General features: G+C 50.6%; 1 protein-coding gene and 1 long non-coding RNA gene across 2 annotated transcripts in view; one reads left to right on the top strand and one right to left on the bottom strand.

The window, feature by feature from the left end:
- SEC24C (SEC24 homolog C, COPII coat complex component) overlaps window positions 1-12,331 on the bottom strand; it is a 275,660-nt gene that overhangs the window by 116,109 nt on the left and 147,220 nt on the right. The gene's annotated exons all lie outside the window — the stretch shown is intronic.
- The window catches only part of LOC135056335 (uncharacterized), a 107,398-nt gene that overhangs the window by 741 nt on the left and 94,326 nt on the right, over window positions 1-12,331 (top strand). The gene's annotated exons all lie outside the window — the stretch shown is intronic.

Here is a 12,331-nt window from a genome sequence, read left to right as displayed (position 1 = left end):
AAGGACCTGGACGTGACAAAACGAGAGGGCAGGAGAGAACTTCCGCCCTTACAGCTCCTAAATGTCTGCTTCGTTCTCCGTTCGTTTGGGGGTTGGTTTTTTGTCTATGCAGTATTGGACGCTCGCCACGCATCGGGCTCGGTGTCTCGCTCCGCTCCGATTTGCTCGCCACACTTTACTATTCCAAATAGATTGTGACATGGACCCAGGGGCTTATGGGAAAGTTCCTTAGCACGAAGAGAAACTAGACGCCACCTAAAAATCGGTACAGGTGAGGGGCGTGGTCTCTGGTAAAGGAGGCGGCGTGTCCACATGTAAACGGGGTAGTAGGGTAAGTCTGAGTCCATGGGCAGTATTCAATTTTCTCTTACATCCTAAAGGATGCTGGGGTCCATATTAGTACCATGGGATATAGACGGGTCCACCAGGAGCCATGGGCACTTTAAGACTTTAATAGTGTGGGCTAGCTCCTCGCTCTATGCCCCTCCTACCAGACTCAGTTTAGAAAATGTGCCCGGAGGAGCCAGTCACAGCTAGGGGAGCTCCTAGAGCTTCTTTGGTTTTATTTTTTTTTAAGAGTAATTAGGCACAAGAATGCTGGTTCCGGTATGAATGGTCAACCATGTTATGGCCGACCACTATTGGTCAACATTGGCATGGTTGACACATGAAAATGGTCGACACATGAAAGGTCGACGCATGAAAAGGTCAACATGAGGTTTTTCTCTAACGTCCTAAGTGGATGCTGGGGACTCCGTCAGGACCATGGGGTTTAGCGGCTCCGCAGGAGACAGGGCACAATAATAAAAGCTTTAGGATCAGGTGGTGTGCACTGGCTCCTCCCCCTATGACCCTCCTCCAAGCCTCAGTTAGATCTTTGTGCCCGGCCGAGAAGGGTGCAATCTAGGTGGCTCTCCTGAGCTGCTTAGAATAAAAGTTTAAGTTAGGTTTTTTATTTTCAGTGAGTCCTGCTGGCAACAGGCTCACTGCTACGAGGGACTTAGGGGAGAGAAGTAAACTCACCTGCGTGCAGGATGGATTTGCTTCTTAGGCTACTGGACACCATTAGCTCCAGAGGGAGTCGGAACACAGGTCTCACCCTGGGGTTCGTCCCGGAGCCGTGCCGCCGACCCCCCTTGCAGATGCCGAAGTTGAAGAGGTCCAGAGGTCCAGAAACAGGCGGCAGAAGACTTTCAGTCTTCATAAGGTAGCGCACAGCACTGCAGCTGTGCGCCATTGTTGTCAGCACACTTCATACCAGCGGTCACTGAGGGTGCAGGGCGCTGGGGGGGGCGCCCTGGGCAGCAATGTATTATACCTTTTTTATGGCTAAAATACATCACATATAGCCCTTGAGGCTATATGGATGTATTTAACCCCTGCCAGATCTCACAAACTCCGGGAGAAGAGCCCGCCGTTTTAGGGGGCGGGGCCTATTCTCCTCAGCACACGGCGCCATTTTCCTGCTCAGCTCTGCTGTGAGGAAGGCTCCCAGGCTCTCCCCTGCACTGCACTACAGAAACAGGGTTAAAACAGAGAGGGGGGGCACTTATTTGGCGATATGATTACATATGTGAAAATGCTATAAGGGAAAACACTTGTATAAGGGGTTGTCCCTGTATAATTATAGCGTTTTTGGTGTGTGCTGGCAAACTCTCCCTCTGTCTCCCCAAAGGGCTAGTGGGGTCCTGTCCTCTATCAGAGCATTCCCTGTGTGTGTGCTGTGTGTCGGTACGTGTGTGTCGACATGTAGGAGGACGATGTTGGTGAGGAGGCGGAGCAAATTGCCTGTATTGGTGATGTCACTCTCTAGGGAGTCGACACCGGAATGGATGGCTTATTTAGGAATTACGTGATAATGTCAACACGATGCAAGGTCGGTTGACGACATGAGACGGCCGGCAAACAAATTAGTACCTGTCCAGGCGTCTCAGACACCGTCAGGGGCTTGTAAAAACGCCCATTTACCTCAGTTGGTCGACACAGACACAGACACGGACACTGACTTCAGTGTCGACGGTGAAGAAACAAACGTATTTTCCTTTAGGGCCACACGTTACATGTTAAGGGCAATGAAGGAGGTGTTACATATTTCTGATACTACAAGTACCACAAATAAGGGTATTATGTAGGGTGGGAATAATCTACTTGTAGTTTTTCCTGAATCAGATAAATTAAAGTGTGTGATGATACGTGGGTTTCCTCCGATAGAAAATTATTGGAGGTATACCTTTTCCCGCCAGAAGTGAGGGCGAGTTGGGAAACACACCTTAGGGTGGATAAGGCGCTCACACGCTTATAAAAACAAGTGGCGTTACCGTCTCCAGATACGGCCGCCCTCAAAGAGCCAGCTGATAGGAAGCTGAAAAATATCCTAAAAAGTATATACACACATACTGGTGTTATACTACGACCAGCAATCGCCTCAGCCTGGATGTGCAGCGCTGGGGGGGCTTGGTCGGATTTCCTGACTGAAAATATTGATACCCTTGACAGGAACAATATTTTATTGACTATAGAGCATTTTAAGGATGCATTTCTATATATGCGAGATGCGCAGAGGGATATTTGCATTCTGGCATCAAGAGTAGATGTGATGTCCATATCTGCCAGACGATGTTTATAGACACGACAGTGGTCAGGTGATGCAGATTCCAGACGGCACATGGAAGTATTGCCGTATAAAGGGGCGGTCCATCGGACCTGGTGGCCATGGCAACAGCTGGAAAATCCACTTTTGTTACCCCAAGTCACATCTCAGCAGAAAAGGACACAGTCTTTTCAGTCTCAGTCCTTTCGTACCCATAAAGGCAGGCGGGCAAAAGGCCAGTCATATCTGCCCAGGGTTAGAGGAAAGGGAAGAAGACTGCAGCAGGCAGCCCATTCCCAGGAACAGAAGTCCTCCACAGCTTCTGCCAAGTCCGCAGCATGACGCTGGGGCCATACAAGCGGACTCAGGTGCGGTGGGGGGTCATCTCAAGAGTTTCAGCACGCAGTGGGCTCACTCGCAAGTGGACTCCTGGATCCTACACGTAGTATCCCAGGTGTACATTGGAAATTCGAGACGTCTTCCCCTCACAAGTTCCTGAAGTCTGCTTTACCAACGTCTCCCTCCGACAGGGAGGCAGTATTGGAAAAAAATTCACAGGCTGTATTCCCAGCAGGTGATAATCAAAGTACCCCTCCTACAACAAGGGAAGGGGTATTATTCCACACTATATTGTGGTACTGAAGCCAAACGGCTCGGTGAGATCTAAAAGATTTGAACAATTACATACAAGGGTTCAAATCAAGATGGAGTCACTCAGAGCAGTGATAGCGAACCAGGACGATATGGTGTCACTGGATATCAGGGACGCTTACCTACATGTCCAAATTTTGCCCTTCTCACCAAGGGTATCTCAGGTTCGTGGTACAGAACTGTCACTATCAGTTCAGACGCTGCCGTTTGGATTGTCCACGGCACCCCGGGTCTTTACCATGGTAATGGCCGAAATGATGATTCTTCCTAAAAGAAATATGGACGCTTTCCTGATAAGGGCAAGGTCCAGAGAACAGTTGGCGGTCGGAGTAGCACTATCTCAAGTAGTTCTACGACAGCACGAGTGGATTCTAAATATTCCAAAATCGCAGCTTTTTCCGACGACACGTCTAATGTTCCTAGGAATGATTCTGGACACAGTCCAGAAAAGGATGTTTTCTCCCGGAGAAGAAGACCAGGGAGTTATCCGAGCTAGTCAGGAACCTCCTAAAACCAGGAAAAGTATCAGTGCATCATTGCACAAGGGTCCTTTGAAAAATGGTGGTTTTCTTACAAAGCGATCCCATTCGGTAGATTTCACGCAAGAACCTTTCAGTGGAATCTGCTGGGAAAATGGTCCGGATCGCATCTTCAGATGCATCAGCGGACAACCCTGTCTCCAAGGACAAGGGTGTTTTCTTCTGCGGTGGCTGCAGAGTGCTCATCTATGAAAGGGCCGCAGATTCGACATTCAGGACTGGGTCCTGGTGACCACGGATGCCAGCCTGAGTGGCTGGGGAGCAGTCACACAAGGAAAAAATTTCCAGGGAGTGTGATCAAGTCAGGAGACTTCTCTCCACATAAATATACTGGAGCTAAGGGCAATTTACAAGGCTCTAAGCTTAGCAAGACCTCTGCTTCAAGGTTAGCCGGTATTGATCCAGTGGGACAACATCACGGCAGTCGCCCACGTAAACAGACAGGGCGGCACATGAAGCAGGAGGGAAATGGCAGAAACTGCAAGGATTCTTCGCAGGGCGAAAAATCATGTGATAACACTCTCAGCAGTGTTAATTCCGGGAGCGGAAAACTGGGAAACAAACTTCCTCAGCAGGCATAACCTCCACCCGGGAGAGTGGGGACTTCAGCGGGAAGTCTTCCACATGATTATAAACCGTTGGGAAAAACCAAAGGTGGACATGATGGCGTCCCGCCTGAAAAAAAAAAAAAAAAAAAACTAGACAAATATTGCGCCAGGTCAAGGGACCCTCAGGCAATAGCGGTGGACGCTCTGGTAACACTGTGGGTGTACCAGTCAGGGTATGTGTTCCCTCCTATGCATCTCATACCAAAAGTACTGAGAATCATAAGAAGGAGATGAGTAAGAACGATACTCGTGGTTCCGGATGGGTCAAGAAGGACTTGGTACCCGGAACTTCAAGAGATGCTCACGGAAGAACCGTGGCCTCTACCTTTAAGAAAGGACCTGCTCCAGCAGGGGCCTTGTCTGTTCCAAGACTTACCGCGGCTGCGTTTGACGGCATGGCAGTTGAACGCCGGATCCTGAAAGGGCATTCCAGATGAAGTCATCCCTACCCTGGTCGAAGCCAGGAAGGATGTAACCGCAAAACATTTTCACCGCATTTGGCGAAAATATGTTGCGTGGTGTGAGGCCACGAAGGTCCCTACAGAGGAATTCCAACTGGGTCGTTTCCTACATTTCCTGAAAACAGGACTGTCTATGGGCCTAAAATTAGGGTCCATTAAGGTTCAAATTTCGACCCTGTCAAATTTCTTCCAGAAAGAACTGGCTTCAGTGCCTGAAGTTCAGACGTTTGTAAAAGGGGTACTGCATATACAGCCTCCCTTTGTGCCCCCAGTGGCACCTTGGGATCTCAATGTTGTTTTGAGTTTCCTAAAGTCACATTGGTGATCCACTCACCACTGTGGAATTAAAATATTTCACATGGAAGGTGAAGATTCTATTAGCCCTGGCTTCAGCCAGGCGTGTGTCAGAATGGGCGGCTTTATCATATAAAAGCCCTTACTTAATTTTTCATTCTGACAGGGCAGAATTGAGGACTCGTCCTCAATTTCTCCTTAAGGTGTTTTCTGTTTTTCACATGAACCAACCTATTGTGGTACCTGCGGCTACTAGGGACTTGGAGGACTCCAAGTTACTTGACGTTGTCAGGGCCCTGAAAATATATGTTTCCAGGACGACTGGAGTCAGAAAATCTGACTCGCTGTTTAGCCTGTATGCACCCAACAAGATGGGTGTTCCTGCTTCTAAGCAGACGATTGCTCGCTGGATTTGTGGTACAATTCAGCTTGCACATTCTGTGGCAGGCTTGCCACAGCCAAAATCAGTAAAAGCCCATTCCACAAGGAAGTGGGCTCATCTTGGGCGGCTGCCCGAGGGGTCTCGGCTTTACAACTTTGCCGAGCTGCTACTTGGTCAGGGGCACACCCTGACTGAGGAGGACCTGGAGTTCTCTCATTCGGTGCTGCAGAGTCATCCGCACTCTCCCGCCCGTTTGGGAGCTTTGGTATAATCCCCATGGTCCTGACGGAGTCCCCAGCATCCACTTAGGACGTTAGAGAAAATAAGAATTTACTTACCGATAATTCTATTTCTCGTAGTCCGTAGTGGATGCTGGGCGCCCATCCCAAGTGCGGATTGTCTGCAATACTTGTACATAGTTATTGTTACAAAAATCGGGTTATTCTTGTTGTGAGCCATCTTTTCAGAGGCTCCTTCGTTGTTATCATACTGTTAACTGGGTTCAGATCACAGGTTGTACGGTGTGATTGGTGTGGCTGGTATGAGTCTTACCCGGGATTCAATATCCTTCCTTATTATGCACGCTCGTCCGGGCACAGTATCCTAACTGAGGCTTGGAGGAGGGTCATAGGGGGAGGAGCCAGTGCACACCACCTGATCCTAAAGCTTTTATTATTGTGCCCTGTCTCCTGCGGAGCCGCTAAACCCCATGGTCCTGACGGAGTCCCCAGCATCCACTACGGACTACGAGAAATAGAATTATCGGTAAGTAAATTCTTATTTTTACTTTTTTTGGTGTCTTTTTCTGCGTAAAGTGACGGGGAACCCCAATTAGTGCACCGCGTCCCCTCGCATGTCTCGCTTCGCTCGCCATGCTTCGGGCAAGATTACCGGTCCCAATCGTAGTCCACGTGGATCGTAAAGTATAGAAAAGTTCCCCAAAAGAAAAAAAATGTGAAAAACGCATGTCGACCTTTTCATGTGTTGACCATGTGTCCATGTCGACCAGGCAATGTCGACCAATAGTGGTCGACCTAATGACTGTCGGCCATCCAAACGGATACCGCTGGGAACAGCCTCCCTGCTTCGTGGGACTTAAGGGGAAAGCAGTGTCCAACCATCTGAGGTTAATGGCCACTATTTCCGCTGACAGGACACTGAGATCCTGAGGGTGATGATCGTTAGCCCACGAGGCAACCGCTCACTCCCGCAGCATGCCGCCACCCCCTAACAGAGCCAGAAGATCAAGGTGGTGAGTGTGTCACCGGTGACCCGACAAGCGGGGAGCCGGTGTGTATGGCGGCTACAGGGTTGAAACGCAGTACTAACACTGCGCTCCGGAAGGCTCAGCGGTACAGATGCGGCGCTGTGACGGGCGCCCTGGGTCAGCGCAATACTCTTACAACTGGTCACTCACGCTATCAGGGACTTCGGTAACGCTGCTAGCGCCATTACCTCAGGCCAGTATACATATTCAAAGTGCGGGAAGATGCGCTATGTTTGGAGGCGGAGCTTCTCCTCAGAGCGGACCCAGCAGCTCACCAGCGCCATTTCTCCCTGCAGATCCACACTCTGAGACGCTGACAGGGAGTGCTGACCCTCCACGACTCCAGCTATCCTGTGCGGTACTAAGGGGGTTGTAGAAGGGGGGGGAGACTGTCTATTAACTGTGTAGTTCTATTAAGGGGAAAGAAGAAAACACAAAGAAGCGCCGTCATGGAAAGTACTTTACAATTTATAAAAAAATTCTTATTGTATATTTCTCTTACGTCCTAGAGGATGCTGGGGTCCAAATTAGTACCATGGAGTATAGACGGGTCCACCAGGAGCCATTGGCACTTTAAGAGTTTAATAGTGTGGGCTGGCTCCTCCCTCTATGCCCCTCCTACCAGACTCAGTTTAGAAAATGTGCCCGGAGGAGCCGGTCACAGCTAGGAGAGCTCTACTGAGCTTTTCTGGTAAAGTTTATTCTAGAGTTTATTTTTTTACAGGAGGCTGCTGGCAACAGTCTGCCTGCAACGAGGGACCGAGGGGGGGGAGCAGTGTCTGCCCTGCGGGGTCTGAGCCACTGTCTCCGCTGACTGGACATTGAGCTCCAGAGGGGATAAATCGCGCCCCGCCACAGGGGAACGCTCTTCCCAGCAGCTGGCCTCCACCCCCTTGCAGAGCTGAAGTGTGGCGAGTGAGGCACCGACCCCCCCTAACAAGCGGGGTGTCGGTGTGAAGATGGCGGCTTCAGGGTAGGAGCGCTGTATTAACTGCGTTCCCGGACGGCTCAGCGGTACTGCGGTGCAGCGCTGTGAGGGGCGCCCTGAGCCAGCACCTGACCCTACACTGACCAAATCAAGCCTGTCTGGGTCTGCGGATCTCAGCCAGCACAAAATCCTCAGGCCAGTATAATCTCAGAAGAGCGGGAAGACAGCGCCATTAAAGGGGCGGAGCTTCTCAGAGCGGACCCAGCGGCGTTTCAGCGCCATTTTCCTGCCTGCAGTCGGATGCAAGTGGAAGATCAGTCCCTCCAGTGCAACTCCTGCTATCTGTACGGTACCAGGGGGTTGTATAAGGGAGGGGAGGCTGTGTAAAGGCTGTGTCACCTATTAAGGGACACAGTCAGCGCTGGTTTAGGGTCTCCCTATACCTATAATAGCACTGTGTGTGGGTTGGCTCCAATCTCTGTGTCTCTCTGCCATTCTTGGGGGGAAACTCTGTCTGCCCAGTACCCTGTGTGTATGTGGGGTGATTGGTGTGTATTTGCAAACATGTCTAGGGACTCTGTTTCATATGCTGCAGAGGATTTATCTTCTCAGGAAGATCCCATCCCATGTAATCAGGATTGCACTGTTGTAGCGCAGATCCTAGCTAGAGAGCCGGAATGGTTAGCCTCTCTTAGGGGGACTATTTCTCAGATTTCTGAAAGAGTTGCTGGAACTGAGCATGCCACTCAGGTACTGCAATCCTCTATGGTGGTATGGTCAGATACTGCTCCCTCAGGGTCCCCTGCGATACGTTCTCACAAACATGCACTTGTTAACATTATGCAGGATGACACGGACACCGATTCTGACAATGCAGACGGTGAAGGGGATGTGTTGAGGGGGACGGCATCACTTGCTAAGGGGGTGCAGTTGATGACTGAGGCCGTACGGGATGTGTTGCACATTTCTGACACAACTCCTGAGCAGGTTGAGGAGGCCTTTTACACGGATAGTAAAAATTCCCCCCTCACCTTCCCAACATCTAAGGAATTAAATGCTATCTTTGAAAAAGCCTCGGAAAATACAGAGTAAAAATTCCAGATCCCCAAGAGGGTCTTGGTTGCTTTTCTCTTCCCAGAGGAAGATAGAAAGAAGTGGGAGTCTCCGCCGATAGTTGACGCCTCTGTCACCAGGCTATCAAAACAGGTAGTTTTACCAGTCCCGGAATCTACCGCATTGAAGGACCCGGCAGATCGCAAGGTGGATGCTACGCTAAAATCCATTCACACGGCTTCAGGGGCTATCCTGCGGCCTACTATTGCTTGCACATGGATTTCTAAAGCTATTGCCAGGTGGTCAATCACTCTGCAGGAGGACTTGACTACGATGGATACAGGTGACGTTGATTTATTTTTACGTAATATTCAGGATTCTGCAGGGTTCCTGGTAGATTCCATGAAGGACCTGGGTTCCATGGCTGCGGGGATCTCCTCCATGTCCGTCTCGGCTCGCAGGGGTCTCTGGCTGCGCCAATGGTCTGCGGACGCGGAATCCAGGAAAAGTGTGGAGGGCCTACCATATACGGGTCAGGCTCTCTCTGGGGAGGCGCCGGATGCGTGAATTGCCACGGCTACCGCGGGTAAGTCTCCTTTTCTCCCCTCAGCTGCACCGGCTACGAAGAAGCCTTTTACACTTGCTACGTCACAGTCCTTTCGGCCCACGAGGCCTAGAAAGAACTAACAGTCTTACACCTTCTTCAGAGGTGGTCGTGCTAAAGGAAAGAAGCCTGCTCCCGCAGGTTCCCAAGACCAGAAGCCTGCTTCTGGTACCCCAAAGTCCACCGCATGACGGTGGACAGCTCAGCCTGGAGGAAGGTTAGGTGGGGGCAAGACTCCGGCATTTCAGCCATGTCTGGATGTCGTCAGGCCTGGACCCTTGGGTACAAGATATAGTGTCCAGGGGGTACAGGCTGGAGTTTCAAACTCTCCCACCTCACTGTTTCTTCAAATCAGGCTTGCCAGCTCTGCTGGCAGACAGAACAATTCTTCTGGAGGCTATCCGAAAATTGGTGGTTTTCGAGGTCACCCCATCAGTGGAACAAGGGTTACTATTCTATCCTTTTCGTGGTACCAAAGCTGGAGGGTTCGGTACGTCCAATTCTGAACCTAAAGTCTTTGAACTCTCAAGGAGTTCAAATTCAAGATGGAGTCTCTGAGAGCTGTCATCTCAGGACTGACAGAGGGGGAGTTCCTGGTGTCCCTGGACATCAAGGATGCGTACCTCCATATTCCCATTTGGTCGCCACATCAGGCATATCTCAGGTTTGCACTGTTGGTCGATCACTATCAGTTTCAGGCGTTGCCATTCGGCCTCTCCACAGCACCGAGGGGGTCATTCCGAGTTGATCGCTCGCTAGCAGTTTTTAGCAGCCGTGCAAACGCTAAGCCGCCGCCCTCTGGGAGTGTATTTTAGCTTAGCAGAAGTGCGATTGAAAGGATTGCAGAGCGGCTACAAAAATTTTTTGTGCAGTTTCAGAGTAGCTCCAGACCTACTCCTTCAGACTGTTCAGTTCCAGATTTGACGTCACAAACACGCCCTGCGTTTGGTTAGCCATGCCTGCGTTTTTCCTGGCACGCCTGCGTTTTTTCGACCACTTCTTGAAAACGGTCAGTTGACACCCAGAAACGCCCCTTTCCTGTCAATCACTCTGCGGCTGGCATTGCGACTGAAAAGCATCGCTAGACCTTGTGTAAAAATACATCGGCCGTTGTGAAAGTACATCGCGCGTGCGCACTGCACCGCATACGCATGCGCAGAAGTGCTGCTTTTTCACTTAATCGCTGCGTTGCGAACATTTTTCACTAGCGATCAACGAACATTTTTCACTAGCGATCAACTCGGAATGACCCCCCGAGGGTCTTCACCAAGGTGATGGCAGAGATGATGGTTCTCCTCCGCAAGCAAGGGGTGAACATAATTCCATATCTGGACGACCTCCTCATCAAGGCGTCGTCCAGGGAGAAGCTGTTAAGATTCATTGCTCTCATGACACAATTGCTCAAGGAGCATGGTTGGATCCTGAACCTTCCAAAGTCCCATCTGGAGCCGACAAGGAGGCTGTCTTTCCTGGGGATGATCCTAGACACGGAAGTGCAGAGGGTGTTTCTACCGGTGGAGAAAGAATTGGTGATTCAAACAATGGTCCGGGATGTCTTGAGGTCTACCCAGGTATCGGTTCTTCAGTGCATCCGCCTTCTGGGGAAGATGGTTGCCTCCTACGGGGCTCTCCAGTACGGAAGGTTTCATGCTCGATCCTTCCAGCTGGATCTCTTGGACCAGTGGTCGGGATCTCATCTACACATGCACCAGAGGATACGTCTGTCACCGAAAGCCAGGATTTCGCTCCTCTGGTGGCTACAACTACCACACCTTCTGGAAGGCAGAAGGTTCGGAGTTCAGGACTGGATCCTTCTCACCACAGATGCAAGTCTAAGAGGTTGGGGAGCAGTCGAATCAAGAATCCCTTCTCCCAATAAACATCCTGGAGCTAAGAGCCGTGTACAACGGTCTTCTACAAGTAGCACACCTTCTACAGGATCGGGCTGTTCAGGTGCAGTCGGACAACGTGACCACAGTGGCCTACATAAACCGACAAGGCAGAACGAAGAGTAGGGCTGCCATGTCAGAGGTGTCAAAAATCCTCCTCTGGGCAGAAAGACATGCGGTGGCGATGTCGGCAATCTTCATTCCGGGAGTAGACAACTGGGAAGCAGACTTCCTCAGCAGACACGATCTCCATCCAGCAGAGTGGGGCCTCCATCCGGAGGTATTCGAGGAGGTAACTGGTTGGTGGGGGGTTCCTCACATAGACATGATGGCCTCCCGCCTCAACAAGAAGCTGCGGAGGTACTGTTCCAGGTCGAGAGACCCACAGGCAGTGGCAGTGGACGCACTGGTAACACCGTGGGTGTTCACGTCAGTGTATGTGTTCCCTCCACTTCCTCTGATTCCAAGGGTTCTTCAACTGGTAAGAAGAACAAAGGTTCTGGCAATCCTCATTGCTTCGGACTGGCCAAGGAGGGCTTGGTACGCGGATCTACTGGATCTTCTTCTGGAAGATCCACGGCCCTTACCTATTTGGGAGGATCTGCTGCTGCAGGGGCCGTTCGCTTATCAAGACTTGCCACGGCTACATTTGACGGCATGGCGGTTGAGCACCAGATCTTAGCTCGGAAGGGTATCCTGAGTGAAGTTATTCCTACCCTAATACAGGCTAGGAAGGGGGTAACATCTAAATATTACCATCGAATTTGGAAAAAATATGTTTCTTGGTGTGAATCCAAGAAATTTCCTGCGGTGGAGTTTCAACTTAGGCGTTTTCTCCTTTTCCTGCAAGCAGGTGTGGATATGGGACTGAAATTGGGCTCAGTCAAGGTCCAGATCTCTGCTTTGTCCATTTTCTTCCAGAAACAGTTGGCTGTCCTCCCTGAGGATCTAGCCTCCCTTTGTGCCGCCTACGGCACCCTGGGATCTTAATGTGGTGTTACAGTTTCTCCAATCGTATTGGTTCGAGCCTCTACAGGAGGTTGAGGTCAAGTTTCTCACGTGGAA

This window comes from Pseudophryne corroboree, chromosome 3 (assembly GCF_028390025.1).
Source record: "Pseudophryne corroboree isolate aPseCor3 chromosome 3, aPseCor3.hap2, whole genome shotgun sequence".
Taxonomy (NCBI): domain Eukaryota; kingdom Metazoa; phylum Chordata; class Amphibia; order Anura; family Myobatrachidae; genus Pseudophryne; species Pseudophryne corroboree.
Note: the sequence above shows the minus strand (reverse complement) of the source record. Positions and strands in the feature narration are given on the sequence as shown.